Raw genomic sequence first — 14,988 nt, 5'->3', positions numbered from 1 at the left:
CACAGTCAGCACCGGGGTGCCACTTGCAGTCACCTTCCTCTAAAGCCCTGCCTACCTAGGATACACAAAATCCTGTCTGGGACGGTGCTGGCACCGCCCCTGGCAGGAAACCCTTTGTCCTTGCCTCCTGGGCTGGGAGGACTCCCAGCAGCAGGAGGGCAGACTTGTGTCTCGGTGGCAGCATCCATTTTGTGGAGCTAAGGCTCTGTCTAACTTTAACCGGGGTTACAGGTTACATACATGTCGTGTCCCTCTAGAAGGGTGGAATGCTAACCCCGTCGCCAGAATTGGCGAGGGGTTAGTATTCCAATTCGTATGACACCTTACTCGACATGTTTTGATAAAGCGATACCAGAGTTGGCACATAACCGCGAGGATTATAATGCACTTAAGAGTATATGGTATGCGATATCATGGAAACGGCTAAGGGATGGATCCCGAAAGCCGCAGACAGGCTCAGCTCATGCCAGAGCACTATCTCACACGATTCCAAGCACTCTGCCTTCAGGATTGTTAAGGCCTGCCATAGGAGTGACTGATAGGAGATCTGTGTGTCCATTTTAGGGTTAGATATAGGTATACTATATCTAAAGCAAAGGGTGATTACACCACCTTGCCCCAGCTGTCGTGCAGCCAGTTGTGTCAGATCTGGATGGCCAGCCAGGGGTGGCATAATACATGCTGCAGCCCCTGGTAGGCCCTGGTTACACCTATGCCCTGGGTACCTAAGGTACACTGTACAGGGGCTGATAAGGTGACTCAGTATCCAATTAGATATGTACCTAGGGTACATGGAATCCATTTTACAGAGAGAGCAGTAGGCCTGGGGTCCTGAATAGCAGGGCCCCAGGTCAACTAAGTCAGAAAACCAGCAAAACACCAGGCAAAAAGTTGGGGGCAACCATAGTCAGGGATCTACCTTCCTACATAACCCCCCCCCAAACGAAAGGAGATAAGGCTATCCTTGCCAGGTAAGCCTATATTGCCTGAGTGGCCATATAAGGTAGTACCAGCACTGGCATGGTTACCCCCTATCTCATGGTCCACTAAGCAATCCCTCACCCTAAGGGTGTCTGAGGGTCTCCACCATAGGGAATCCCTACCTGTGGTGTGCTTTGGTAAAGTAAAAGGCTGGTGCTGAAATGGAGTACTGAAGTGAGGCTCCACTAATTTTGGGCTCAGCTTCCTCCAATCATTTTCCACCATAGAGGCCTTTCTTTCAAAGACTGAGTTGTTTTGGGCTCTCAGGGTCAACCTCTGGCTACCTACAGCTGGAGGTTGGGTCCCTCTGTTTGGCTTACTGGAGGGACAGGTCAGGTTTGGGGCCCTCAGGTCCCAGGTTTGGCTGTGCCCAACAGTGTCCATCTGTGGGAGATCCCTAACTAAATTTAAGGGGGATCCCTCAGGAGTTGGTTTTATTTTCACTTGGCTAGGACCACTAGCTTCAGTGCCCTTAATCTGCTGATAGGGGGTTTCTTTTGGACAGGGGGCCCTTTGGGGTCCAACACTGGCCTCCCTGACCTCTACAGCCCTGGGCTGACTGAGGCAGGGTAGAGAGGGGCAGGTTACCTGCTCCAGACTGGGTCCCACCTTGGAAGGGTCCACTGACATCAGGGGCTCTGCCAGGCTAGGCCTGACTACCTCTGGGGCAGTTCCTTCACAAGGGGTCAGATCAGTTCCCTGAGGAGGCTGATCCTTTCCTAGAGTCTGGTGGGAGGGAGATTTCTCTTCCTCCTCAATGCTCTCTGTCTGAGTGGAGTGATCCATAGTTTCAGGCTTCACAACACTATCATCTGTCTGAGTTTGAGCTGTGGCCATCACAACTCTCCCAACCTTTTCAGGAGGGGGCTCAGTTTGGGTGTGGGCTGTGACCATCACAGCCTTTACAACCTGTTCTGGGAAGGAAGTTGTCTGAGATTGGGCTGTGACTGGCACAGCCCTCCTGACCTGTTCAGGGAGGACATCTTGGACTGGGGCTGTGGCTATCACTGCCCCACTAACCTTACCAAGGAAGTTTACCATTTTAGAATGGGTTTCTTGCTCTACTTCAGCCCAGGCTGAGAGCTCTAAATCATTCCCCAGTAGGCAATCTACAGGCAAGTTTGGTGACACTGCCACTCTCTTGTGGCCAGTGACACCTCCCCAGCTGAGATTGACCACTGCCATGGGATGATCTCTCTGTACTCCATCAATATTGGTCACCTGGTATGTGGCACCAGGTAAAAGTTGCCTTGAGGGGACTAGACTCTCAGTCACCATAGTGATGCTAGCCCCTGTATCTCTATAGGCCTCAACGTTTATACCATTGATGAGGGGCTCCTGTCTGTACTTGCCCAAAGTGTTGGGACAAGTTGTGAAGTTGGCAAACTCCATGCCAGTCTCACAGACAAGAGTATCTAAGTCTGGGGACCTGGTTAGGCCAGAGTCCCCAGGAACTCCCAAAGTAAATTCACCCAAATTCTTGGGGGCACTCCCACCACCTGGGGGATTACTACTAGTAGTAACAGGAGGCTTGGGAATGTTACTTGGGGGTATGTTCTCCTTATTGTTGTTCTTTGGGCAACTGCTGTCAGTTTTCAAATGGCCCACCTGCTTACAGGGATAACAATAAGGTTTCTTCTGGTTATTAGAAGGATTCTGGGACCCACCCCCCTCAGAGGATTTTTGGGGCCCTGATGTGGTTTGATCTGAAGATTTACTCCCACCCTTCTCTTGAGGCTTGGTTGATTTCTTTTTCTGGTCACCACCTTGGTTCTTAGGCCTAATCCTGGTTCTGACCCATTTGTCTGCCCTCTTACCCAATTCTTGTGGAGAGGTCAGATCAGAGTCTACCAGGTGCTGGTGTAATAACTGGTTCTGACAATTATTTAAGACTTGCTCTCTCATAATAAGATTATACAATCCTGTGAAGTCAGTAACCTTGCTACCCAGTAGCCAGCCTTCCAAAGCCTTAGTGGCACAATCAACAAAGTCAGCCCAATCCTGAGACTGAGTTTTCTGGGTATCCCTGAACAGCAACCTGTACTGCTCAGTGGTTAAGCCAAACCCATCAACCAGTGTATTTTTCAGGACTTGGTAATTATTAGCATCCTCAACTCTAGTAGTGAGGAGCTTATCTCTACCTTAGCCATCAAAGGAGAGCCACAGTATAGCTGCCCACTGACTTTGGGGGATGCACTGGACAGTGCAGGCCCTCTCCAAAGCAGCCATCCATTTCTGGATGTCATCCCCTTGTTTAAAGGGGGGCACTATCTTGGTCAGGTGTTTAGTATCTAAACCCCTTTCCTTATCTCTTGGGAGATTGCTGCCACCAGTGGGAACTGTCCCACTCATCTGCTGCTCTCTAGCAAAGGCAAGCTTCTCTTTGGCCAGGGCAAGTTCTTCCCTTTCAATCCTCAGTTTAGCTTGTCTCATCCTTGCTTCATGCTCTCTTCTCTGAGGGGAAGTCAATCTCCTCTGTGGAGAGTTCCTTCTCCTCTGAGAAGAGGCATTAGAGTGCAGAGATCTAATGGAGTCCCTAGAAAGAGATCTATCTCTCCTAACTCCAACATTAGGCCTCATCAGGGTCAGTACTGGGGGTACCCCAGATCCTAGCCCAAGCAAGTCTATGTTGGCCCTAGTTAGCCTTCTGACTACCTCAAGACCTTTGTCTACCTCATCCCCAGAGAGTTCCTCAGGATCCTCCTCCCCAACTGCATTTACAGTGTTGTGGAGGTCTGGATCCCCAGTGGTACCCTCTAAGGCTGGCATATTCCCATCTAGCTGAGAAATCTTTCTCGCATCATATGTCTCTAAGAGACCTATCAGAAAGGGAATGGTGGGGTTAGACCCCTGTTTCAGTTTCCTGGAGGTACACACCTGTCTCATCTCCTGGAAACTGAGAGCTGCATATCTTGAAGTGACCTGTGGAGGGTCAACTGCCACAAGGGGAGTCTCAGTAGACTCTCCCTGGGTAGACATGCTTTTCTAGTGAGGTGTAAGTGGTGCACTTACCTACACTATATGTTTACCTACTGATCCCTTGCTAGAGTTGTAGTTTAGGGTGTGCTAGGCCCTAGGAGCTACAACAGCTGGTTCAGTAGAACTCAGAGTATTCTAAGCTTAGTTATATGTACCTTAGTACTTATGTGATCTTTCAAATGATATTCTTAGGATATGTGTGGTAAAACAACAGCAAGCTCAAATCCCAACCGCTGCTCACCAATGTGAGAAGTTGGCCTGATATGCAGTGCTCACTATTCTAGTGATCACTATGTATCAGTCCAAACAACCCTTATTGATGATTGGTTGTAAGTCAACCTTATAGACCAGCTATCCTAGTAGCATGGATACGAGCAGTCTAAGGCTAAGACTCTAGAGGGCGTGTTAAGCCAACTGTTTTACCATCACATTACCCCTTGAACACCAAGTGAAAGGACACCACACAAGTTGTTATGAAAATAAACAGATATTTATTTATAACAAGACTACCCTGAACTCTTTATGAGTCAGGGAGCTAAGCACACAACAAAACTCTTACGAAAATACTTTAAGTCGCACAATTTACACAAATGCCCTAGGGGCACGAAAAACCATATACACAGTAAGTGAAATGCGAACTTGCTAGCAGGTAAGTAGTACTTTTCTAGACTCAGGAATCGCTAGGCCTACAATTCTAAACACTGGGATTAGATGCAGGAGGCCTGTGGACGTCGTGTGCAGAGTGGGAACTCTCACGCGTAAGGCGGGATAAAGTCTATGGAGGCTAGCAGTTGCAAAGTTACTGTTCTCGGGCGAACCCGACTAGGTGGGTCGAAAACAAGAGTGGATCCGAACACTTAGGGTGTTGGACTATGCTGGAGCACCGGAGTACTCAGGTTACCTAGCCCAGGGGCTGCGGCTGCATAGGGTTGAAGTTGCGTCGGAAACCCTCGTTGAAGATCCAGGAGCCTGAAGAAAGAGTTGCTGGCAGGCGGCCAGTGAAGAAAGTTCGGAGTGATCCAAGCCTGGATCAGGGAAGAAGAAACCTGTAAGCAGAGGGGACCAAGTTCTGAATCACTAGCCAGTGATTTGAGTGGGCACCAGGATGGCACCGGACGAAGTCACCTCAGCCAGGTGAGTGGGCGCTGCTGGGCTCTGCAGTCTCTCGGACCAGGAGGCGTTGTCGGCGACCAGGATGGAGGTGCGAGCTGTCCCACGAAGGTTCTTGCTGTCGACGTCGCTGGACCCAGGATTGGGCAACAAGTCTTGGCAAATGCAAGGCCCACGCGGTGGACCTAAAATGGCGTCTTGAGTGGACCAGGAGGGTCCAGGGTGCTCCTCTTTTGGAGGGGAGCAAGGGCTAGTCTGGAGCAACCAGACCAGCAGTGTTTGTCGTCGTGGAGCGTCGTGAAGGGGTCACTAGCCAAACGGGCAAGCGACCTGGACAACGCGGATGGCAGCAAAGAGCAGAAGGGCCCCACGCAGATCTCGTGGATGCAGGGGGGCTGAACTTCGGTGCTGGAGCTGCTCAGGGTCGGGGCTTCTCTTACCCCAAAGCACTCAGTCGAGGGTCACTCGGGACACTGGGGAGTCGTGCTGGACAAGCGTCGTGCAGTTCTGAAGATGGCCGGTCCCTCGAGGTCTCGTCGCACCCACGGATCCCAGCTGGGCTGATGATGTAGGTTGAGGTCAGAGGTGCCAGGGAAGCCGGTTCTCGTCGTGCTGGAGCAGTCTTGATCCGAAGGAGAGACTGGCAACAAACCGCGATGCTTGGTTGGTGCCTGCTGCTGCAGGGTGACTACTCCTTAGTCACAAGGGAGAATCTTGGGAAGAAGTCTTGAGTTCCTTTCGTGGAAAGTAGTTTCAGGATTCAAACATGATCTGATTTGGAAGGGGGCCAGTTCCTACCTTTATCCTGCAAAAAGGGGCTGGCACGCGACTAAGTCCTGCCCTACAGGAGGGACTAGGAGGGAGGTGGTTACACCCCTCTCCTTTGGCGGGCTTTCCCCAGGCCAGGGGCTGGAGTGCCCCTGGAACTGGTTTCAGCCGGCCTATGCACAGTGAGCACCGGGGTGCCACTTGCAGTCACCTTCCTCTAAAGCCCTGCCTACCTAGGATACACAAAATCCTGTCTGGGACGGTGCTGGCACCGCCCCTGGCAGGAAACCCTTTGTCCTTGCCTCCTGGGCTGGGAGGACTCCCAGCAGCAGGAGGGCAGACTTGTGTCTCGGTGGCAGCATCCATTTTGTGGAGCTAAGGCTCTGTCTGACTTTAACCGGGGTTACAGGTTACATACATGTCGTGTCCCTCTAGAAGGGTGGAATGCTAACCCCGTCGCCAGAATTGGCGAGGGGTTAGTATTCCAATTCGTATGACACCTTACTCGACATGTTTTGATAAAGCGATACCAGAGTTGGCACATAACCGCGAGGATTATAATGCACTTAAGAGTATATGGTATGCGATATCATGGAAACGGCTAAGGGATGGATCCCGAAAGCCGCAGACAGGCTCAGCTCATGCCAGAGCACTATCTCACACGATTCCAAGCACTCTGCCTTCAGGATTGTTAAGGCCTGCCATAGGAGTGACTGATAGGAGATCTGTGTGTCCATTTTAGGGTTAGATATAGGTATACTATATCTAAAGCAAAGGGTGATTACACCACCTTGCCCCAGCTGTCGTGCAGCCAGTTGTGTCAGATCTGGATGGCCAGCCAGGGGTGGCATAATACATGCTGCAGCCCCTGGTAAGCCCTGGTTACACCTATGCCCTGGGTACCTAAGGTACACTGTACAGGGGCTGATAAGGTGACTCAGTATCCAATTAGATATGTACCTAGGGTACATGGAATCCATTTTACAGAGAGAGCAGTAGGCCTGGGGTCCTGAATAGCAGGGCCCCAGGTCAACTAAGTCAGAAAACCAGCAAAACACCAGGCAAAAAGTTGGGGGCAACCATAGTCAGGGATCTACCTTCCTACAATCCTCTCCTGCAATACATATAAAACATGCAGCAAACAATGTGGGCATGTAATCAAACATACAGTCAGTAAAAGAACATATATCTGCATATTTCAGCCTCAAAAAGATTTTATTTTGAAAACAAAACTCACCCAAAATTTGGATTGGGAATGGCCTCACCTCGCCTGGTACTCGCTCAGGTCAATGAGGCCCCGCTCTGAGAAAACAGAAAGTATCTAGTCAAACATCAACTCATTTGCGTGATGATACCAGTGAATGTTGTCTCTTAATCACTCTGTAGATCTAGGATTTCAAAGGAATAGGACGGCAAAGTCTACTAACCATGCTAGCTGATACCACTCGCTACTTGGCAACTTGCAAGTGTAGATGTTCCAGAGGACTAGCAAGCCCCTGGTGCCAAATATGCGAAATAAGGCAAAAAAAGGGGGAGGGTGCACCCATGTGTGATAAAGAGTGCCTCATAGAACAGGGACATGTTGTCAAATAGTAACAACAAAAATGATAAAAATAAATATAAAATAGGCCTGCTCGTAAAATTAAAATTAATCCGCTGTAGAATGCATTGCTAGACTAACAAGGGATCAAAAGCTGTTAGCAAGATCTAACATTGTCTGCTGGCAAACTAAAGCCACTATGGAATGCATTGCTGGGCTGAAAAAGAAACAGGAACTGCTGGCAAGATCTATCGTGCAGTTGCAAACCAGCATTTCTCAGATGGAAAAAGATGGATCCAATCCTACTGACCTGTCCGTCGGTGCCTCCAACCCCCTACTGAGCCGAGGGGAAGGTTGCGTCCCGAACGGACAGGCAGTCTTAAATAGTGCAGCCGCGGACCATAGAGGGAACAGCAATGTGTGCCGCTAAGAACGTTGAAAGCACTCTATTCTATATGAAAGAAGCTGTCAGCGCGTTTGCGGACCAGAAGGGGAACCGCGCATCCCGTGTCTGATTGGATGGTGGAAAGTAAACTCGACAAGGCTAAAGGTATGTCCTGATTGGCCGATCGAGGTTCAAAAAGGCCAACTAATTAGCTCGCGTTACCGGTCTGCTTCTAAATTCCGGTAGGAAATGCCAGTTGTTGCAAACATGTAATACATGTAAAATTACACTCAACTGCCTTGTGAGTACTGCCAAAACAACTATGTAAAGCCACAAACACCAGCAAAACAAAGAATCAAATGAAGAAGCCCGTTGGACCATAACATCAGGCTCGTAACTAATGAACCCAGTCATTGGTTCATCTCTCTAGCCTGCTGTTTGGTTCTGTGTCGCCAATGGTATATGTCGCGAGGTAGTGAAAAAAGGGGCCGCTGGTGGTCAGAGGCATTCAGTAACCCCAACGAGGCTGCGTTGTCAGGGCAGAATTAGAAAACGCGTCTAGTAGTCTCGCCGGTGATATGTACGGCAAAATACTAAGTAAAGGGAGCCGCTGATGGCCAAAGGAGTTCAATACCCAAATGAAGCTGCATAAAAAGGCAGAGTGAGATAGCGCGGAGTTGGATGACGCGCCTGCTAATACAGTACATAGGATGTATGGGGCCATCTATTAGTGGGACTCTGTGGTGGAGAACCAATAGTGACTAATTAGATAACCCTACGATTCAATATAGAACCAGATATTACATTTGGATCCATGGAATATCATCGTTTAGCCCAAGGGTGTCACATTTAAGCCTTTAAATCCATTTCTGTACTTTAATGAATAAATAGCGAGAGATGTCTTTGACATGCGGAGGGATAAATGGTTGTTCTAATATCAACCACCTCATGTCTTCCGCAGTGTGACCCATGGTTAAAAAATGATTAGTCAGGCGTGTGGCTTGTCTGTTTCTCCTGATAGTACTTTTATGCTCTTGGATCCTCAATTTAATCTTTCGCGTGGTCATCCCAACGTAGCGAAGGGAGCAGGGACACGTAATCAAATAAATGACCTTTTCACTGTTGCAATTAGTGTGGAGTCGGAGGACCCAAGGCCGCTCCGTGCCAATGTCAACAGTGAAAGTCTTCTCAGTATGAGGACAGACCGAGCACACTCCACACGGGTGATGACCCTGTACAGGAGGAAGATTCCACAACGTAGACGCGGGTTCTTGCTGGAAAAAACGGGGCCGTGTATGCACCAGGTTGTCTCGCAAATTCTGACTCCTTTTAAAGGAGAACAGCGGTGGTGGAATGGTCATTCCAGCACTGTTTAGAATGCGCCAGTTCTTTCGAATGATCTTCTGTAACGAGGTGGAAGCCGTACTGAAGGTAGTCACGAACGTCATTTGTTTCAGGGGAGGTTTCTCAACCGGGGGTTCAAGAAGAGCCTCTCGATGATTATTAGCAGCCCTCTTCCGTGCTTTTCGGACCAGAGCACTGGGATAGTGTTGTTGCTTCAATTTGACACTCAGGTCTCGTGATTGTTCTTCAAAATCGCTCTTCTCAGAACAATTTCTACGCACCCTGAGAAATTTCCCAAAGGATAAATTTTCCCGGAGAGAGCGTGGATGATGACTTTGGAAGAGGAGGAGAGAGTTTCTCGCCATCGGTGTACGATATAACTTGCTTGCTAGATGGCCCTCTTTCGGAAAGATGAGTAGGTCTAGGAAGGGGAGTTCAATCTTACTGTGCTCAACCGTGAAATTGAGAAATTGGTTCTGGTCGTTCAACCAATCTCGGAATAGGAGTATAGATGTAGTGTCACCCCGCCAGACCACCAAGACAACATCAATGTATCTCTTCCACAACACCGTGTGATGGAAAAACGGATTGTTGTGGTTGAGTACAAAGTGTGTCTCAAATAGATGGACATATAGGTTAGCCAGGCTGGGGGCAAAGACACTCCCCATCGAGGTACCAGATGTCTGAAGGTACAGAGAATCTTTGAATTTAAAATAGTTCTCAGTCATGGCTAGTCGCGCTAGTTCCATGATGAAACTAATGGGAGTAATGCTCTCATGATCTTGTGTCTCCAAAAGTCCTGTGATTGCCTGTAGGGTCTCCTCCTGCGGAATGCAGGTGTATAGTGATTCTACATCGAAACTGACGAGTACGTCAGTCTCGATGCTGAAGTCAACATCAGGGAGAAGGCGAAGAACATCCTTCGTATCTTGAAGGTATGTCGGCATATTGCGTACCAACGGTCGCAAAAAGTAGTCAACAAACGTGGAGAGAGGCACCAACAAGGAACCAATGGCTGTTATAATAGGCCGTCCAAGAAGGGGCCTATTAGGCTTGTGAATTTTGGGTAGCGCATAAAAGTATGGAGTGACCGGATTGGTGTTAACTAGGTACACAGCCTCTTGTGATGTGATCCAGCCCTCCGCGCTTGCTTCCTCCACAAGTGTTTTAATCTCTGTCGCCAACCTGGTGGTGGGATCAGTGGTGAGTAAGGTGTAAGAATTACGATCGCCCAGTTGTCTAAGGCACTCTGCACGATACGCGGGGGTGTCGAGAATGACTACCGCACCCCCCTTGTCGGCAGGTTTGATGGTAATATTCTGGTCCCTGGCGAGGGTGTCTATTGCCATTTTCTCAATTTTAGACAAATTTTGAAAGATGTTATGTTTGGTCATACTCATAGTGCTAATCTCCTGTAACACTGCTTCCTCAAAAGCCCCGACCCTTGGCGGGACTTGTTGAAGCAGGGGCATAAAGGTAGATTTTTTCTTAAGCCCAGTATTGGTCTCGTTGTCCTCCTGTTCACGTTCATGAGAGTCATTGGAAAAGAAGAAGTGAAGACGAATCTTCCTAAAGAATTTCTCAACCTCGGTACATAACTGGAAAGCATCCCTGCTGTAGGTGGGCACGAAACCAAGTCCTTTGTTAAGGATCTGATGTTCAGCGGTGGACAATGTTCGGGAACTCAAGTTAACAACTAAGTCCTCCTTGCTTCCTGGGGTAGTTGTTGCTGGCCCCTTCTGCTGCGGGTGTTGGGAAACCTTTGCTCGTCTTCCCATTGCACTTGGGTCCTCCGTCTGCCCCGGTTCCGGCCACCAGCCTGATCTAAACAACTGTGTCCTCCATAGAACTGGTGTTGGGGGAAGTACTGAGGCATGGGCTGGGGAAACTGCGGGTAGCCCCAGGGGGCTGGGGCCACCACGGGTCTTGTTGGTAATAATTGCCTTGGCCAGCCCTTCTCCGATTAGGACGATTGAATTGTCCTCGGCCCCTCCATACTGGACTTAAGAAAAAATCTACCTTTATGCCCCTGCTTCAACAAGTCCCGCCAAGGGTCGGGGCTTTTGAGGAAGCAGTGTTACAGGAGATTAGCACTGTGGGCCCCGATTCACAGAACTAACTTAAGACAAAATCCTAAACTTACTACTTTTGGTATTCACAGAATTTAGGATTTTGTCTTAAGTTTGTCTTAAGACAGACTTAAGTTAGGATTTTGTCTTAAGTCTGTCTTAAGACAAACTTAAGACAAAATCCTAACTTCTGTGAATACCAAAAGTAGTAAGTTTAGGATTTTGTCTTAAGTTAGTTCTGTGAATCGGACCCTATGAGTATGACCAAACATAACATCTTTCAAAATTTGTCTAAAATTGAGAAAATGGCAATAGACACCCTCGCCAGGGACCAGAATATTACTATCAAACCTGCCGACAAGGGGGGTGCGGTAGTCATTCTCGACACCCCCGCGTATCGTGCAGAGTGCCTTAGACAACTGGGCGATCGTAATTCTTACACCTTACTCACCACTGATCCCACCACCAGGTTGGCGACAGAGATTAAAACACTTGTGGAGGAAGCAAGCGCGGAGGGCTGGATCACATCACAAGAGGCTGTGTACCTAGTTAACACCAATCCGGTCACTCCATACTTTTATGCGCTACCCAAAATTCACAAGCCTAATAGGCCCCTTCTTGGACGGCCTATTATAACAGCCATTGGTTCCTTGTTGGTGCCTCTCTCCACGTTTGTTGACTACTTTTTGCGACCGTTGGTACGCAATATGCCGACATACCTTCAAGATACGAAGGATGTTCTTCGCCTTCTCCCTGATGTTGACTTCAACATCGAGACTGACGTACTCGTCAGTTTCGATGTAGAATCACTATACACCTGCATTCCGCAGGAGGAGACCCTACAGGCAATCACAGGACTTTTGGAGACACAAGATCATGAGAGCATTACTCCCATTAGTTTCATCATGGAACTAGCGCGACTAGCCATGACTGAGAACTATTTTAAATTCAAAGATTCTCTGTACCTTCAGACATCTGGTACCTCGATGGGGAGTGTCTTTGCCCCCAGCCTGGCTAACCTATATGTCCATCTATTTGAGACACACTTTGTACTCAACCACAACAATCCGTTTTTCCATCACACGGTGTTGTGGAAGAGATACATTGATGATGTCTTGGTGGTCTGGCGGGGTGACACTACATCTATACTCCTATTCCGAGATTGGTTGAACGACCAGAACCAATTTCTCAATTTCACGGTTGAGCACAGTAAGATTAAACTCCCCTTCCTAGACCTACTCATCTTTCCGAAAGAGGGCCATCTAGCAAGCAAGTTATATCGTAAACCGATGGCGAGAAACTCTCTCCTCCTCTTCCAAAGTCATCATCCACGCTCTCTCCGGGAAAATTTATCCTTTGGGAAATTTCTCAGGGTGCGTAGAAATTGTTCTGAGAAGAGCGATTTTGAAGAACAATCACGAGACCTGAGTGTCAAATTGAAGCAACAACACTATCCCAGTGCTCTGGTCCGAAAAGCACGGAAGAGGGCCGCTAATAATCATCGAGAGGCTCTTCTTGAACCCCCGGTTGAGAAACCTCCCCTGAAACAAATGACGTTCGTGACTACCTTCAGTACGGCTTCCACCTCGTTACAGAAGATCATTCGAAAGAACTGGCGCATTCTAAACAGTGCTGGAATGACCATTCCACCACCGCTGTTCTCCTTTAAAAGGAGTCAGAATTTGCGAGACAACCTGGTGCATACACGGCCCCGTTTTTTCCAGCAAGAACCCGTGTCTACGTTGTGGAATCTTCCTCCTGTACAGGGTCATCACTCGTGTGGAGTGTGCTCGGTCTGTCCTCATACTGAGAAGACTTTCACTGTTGACATTGGCACGGAGCGGCCTTGGGTCCTCCGACTCCACACTAATTGCAACAGTGAAAAGGTCATTTATTTGATTACGTGTCCCTGCTCCCTTCGCTACGTTGGGATGACCACGCGAAAGATTAAATTGAGGATCCAAGAGCATAAAAGTACTATCAGGAGAAACAGACAAGCCACACGCCTGACTAATCATTTTTTAACCATGGGTCACACTGCGGAAGACATGAGGTGGTTGATATTAGAACAACCATTTATCCCTCCGCATGTCAAAGACATCTCTCGCTATTTATTCATTAAAGTACAGAAATGGATTTATAGGCTTAAATGTGACACCCTTGGGCTAAACGATGATATTCCATGGATCCAAATGTAATATCTGGTTCTATATTGAATCATAGGGTTATCTAATTAGTCACTATTGGTTCTCCACCACAGACTCCCACTAATAGATGGCCCCATACATCCTATGTACTGTATTAGCAGGCGCGTCATCCAACTCCGCGCTATCTCACTCTGCCTTTTTATGCAGCTTCATTTGGGTATTGAACTCCTTTGGCCATCAGCGGCTCCCTTTACTTAGTATTTTGCCGTACATATCACCGGCGAGACTACTAGACGCGTTTTCTAATTCTGCCCTGACAACGCAGCCTCGTTGGGGTTACTGAATGCCTCTGACCACCAGCGGCCCCTTTTTTCACTACCTCGCGACATATACCACTGGCGACACAGAACCAATCAGCAGGCTAGGGAGATGAACCAATGACTGGGTTCATTAGTTACGAGCCTGATGTTATGGTCCGACGGGCTTCTTCATCTGACTCTTTGTTTTGCTGGTGTTTGTGGCTTTACATAGTTGTTTTGGCAGTACTCACAAGGCAGTTCAGTGTAATTTTACATGTATTACATGTTTGCAACAACTGGCATTTCCTACCGGAATTTAGAAGCAGACCGGTAACGCGAGCCAATTAGTTGGCCTTTTTGAACCTCGACCGGCCAATCAGGACATACCTTTAGCCTTGTCGAGTTTACTTTCCACCATCCAATCAGACACGGGATGCGCGGTTCCCCTTCTGGTCCGCAAACGCGCTGACAGCTTCTTTCATATAGAATAGAGTGCTTTCAACGTTCTTAGCGGCACACATTGCGGTTCCCTCTATGGTCCGCAGCTGCACTATTTAGGACTGCCTGTCCGTTCGGGACGCCACCGTCCCCTCGGCTCAGTAGGGGGTTGGAGGCACCGACGGACAGGTCAGTAGGATTGGATCCATCTTTTTCCATCTGAGAAATGCTGGTTTGCAACTGCACGATAGATCTTGCCAGCAGTTCCTGTTTCTTTTTCAGCCCAGCAATGCATTCCATAGTGGCTTTAGTTTGCCAGCAGACAATGTTAGATCTTGCTAACAGCTTTTGATCCCTTGTTAGTCTAGCAATGCATTCTACAGCGGATTAATTTTAATTTAAATTTTACGAGCAGGCCTAATTTATATTTATTTTTATCATTTTTTTGTTACTATTTGACAACATGTCCCTGTTCTATGAGGCACTCTTTATCACACATGGGTGCCCCCTCCCCCTTTTTTTGCCTTATTTCGCATATTTGGCACCAGGGGCTTGCTAGTCCTCTGGAACATCTACACTTGCAAGTTGCCAAGTAGCGAGTGGTATCAGCTAGCATGGTTAGTAGACTTTGCCGTCCTATTCCTTTGAAATCCTAGATCTACAGAGTGATTAAGAGACAACATTCACTGGTATCATCACGCAAATGAGTTGATGTTTGACTAGATGCTTTCTGTTTTCTCAGAGCGGAGCCTCATTGACCTGAGCGAGTGCCAGGCGAGGTGAGGCCATTCCCAATCCAAATTTTGGGTGAGTTTTGTTTTCAAAATAAATTTTTTTGGAGGCTGAAATATGCAGATATATGTTCTTTTACTGACTGTATGTTTGATCACATGCCCACATTGTTTGCTGCATGTTTTATATGTATTGC

The sequence above is a fragment of the Lissotriton helveticus genome, chromosome 5_1 (assembly GCF_964261635.1).
Source record: "Lissotriton helveticus chromosome 5_1, aLisHel1.1, whole genome shotgun sequence".
Classification (NCBI taxonomy): domain Eukaryota; kingdom Metazoa; phylum Chordata; class Amphibia; order Caudata; family Salamandridae; genus Lissotriton; species Lissotriton helveticus.
This window is presented reverse-complemented; position numbering follows the sequence as displayed.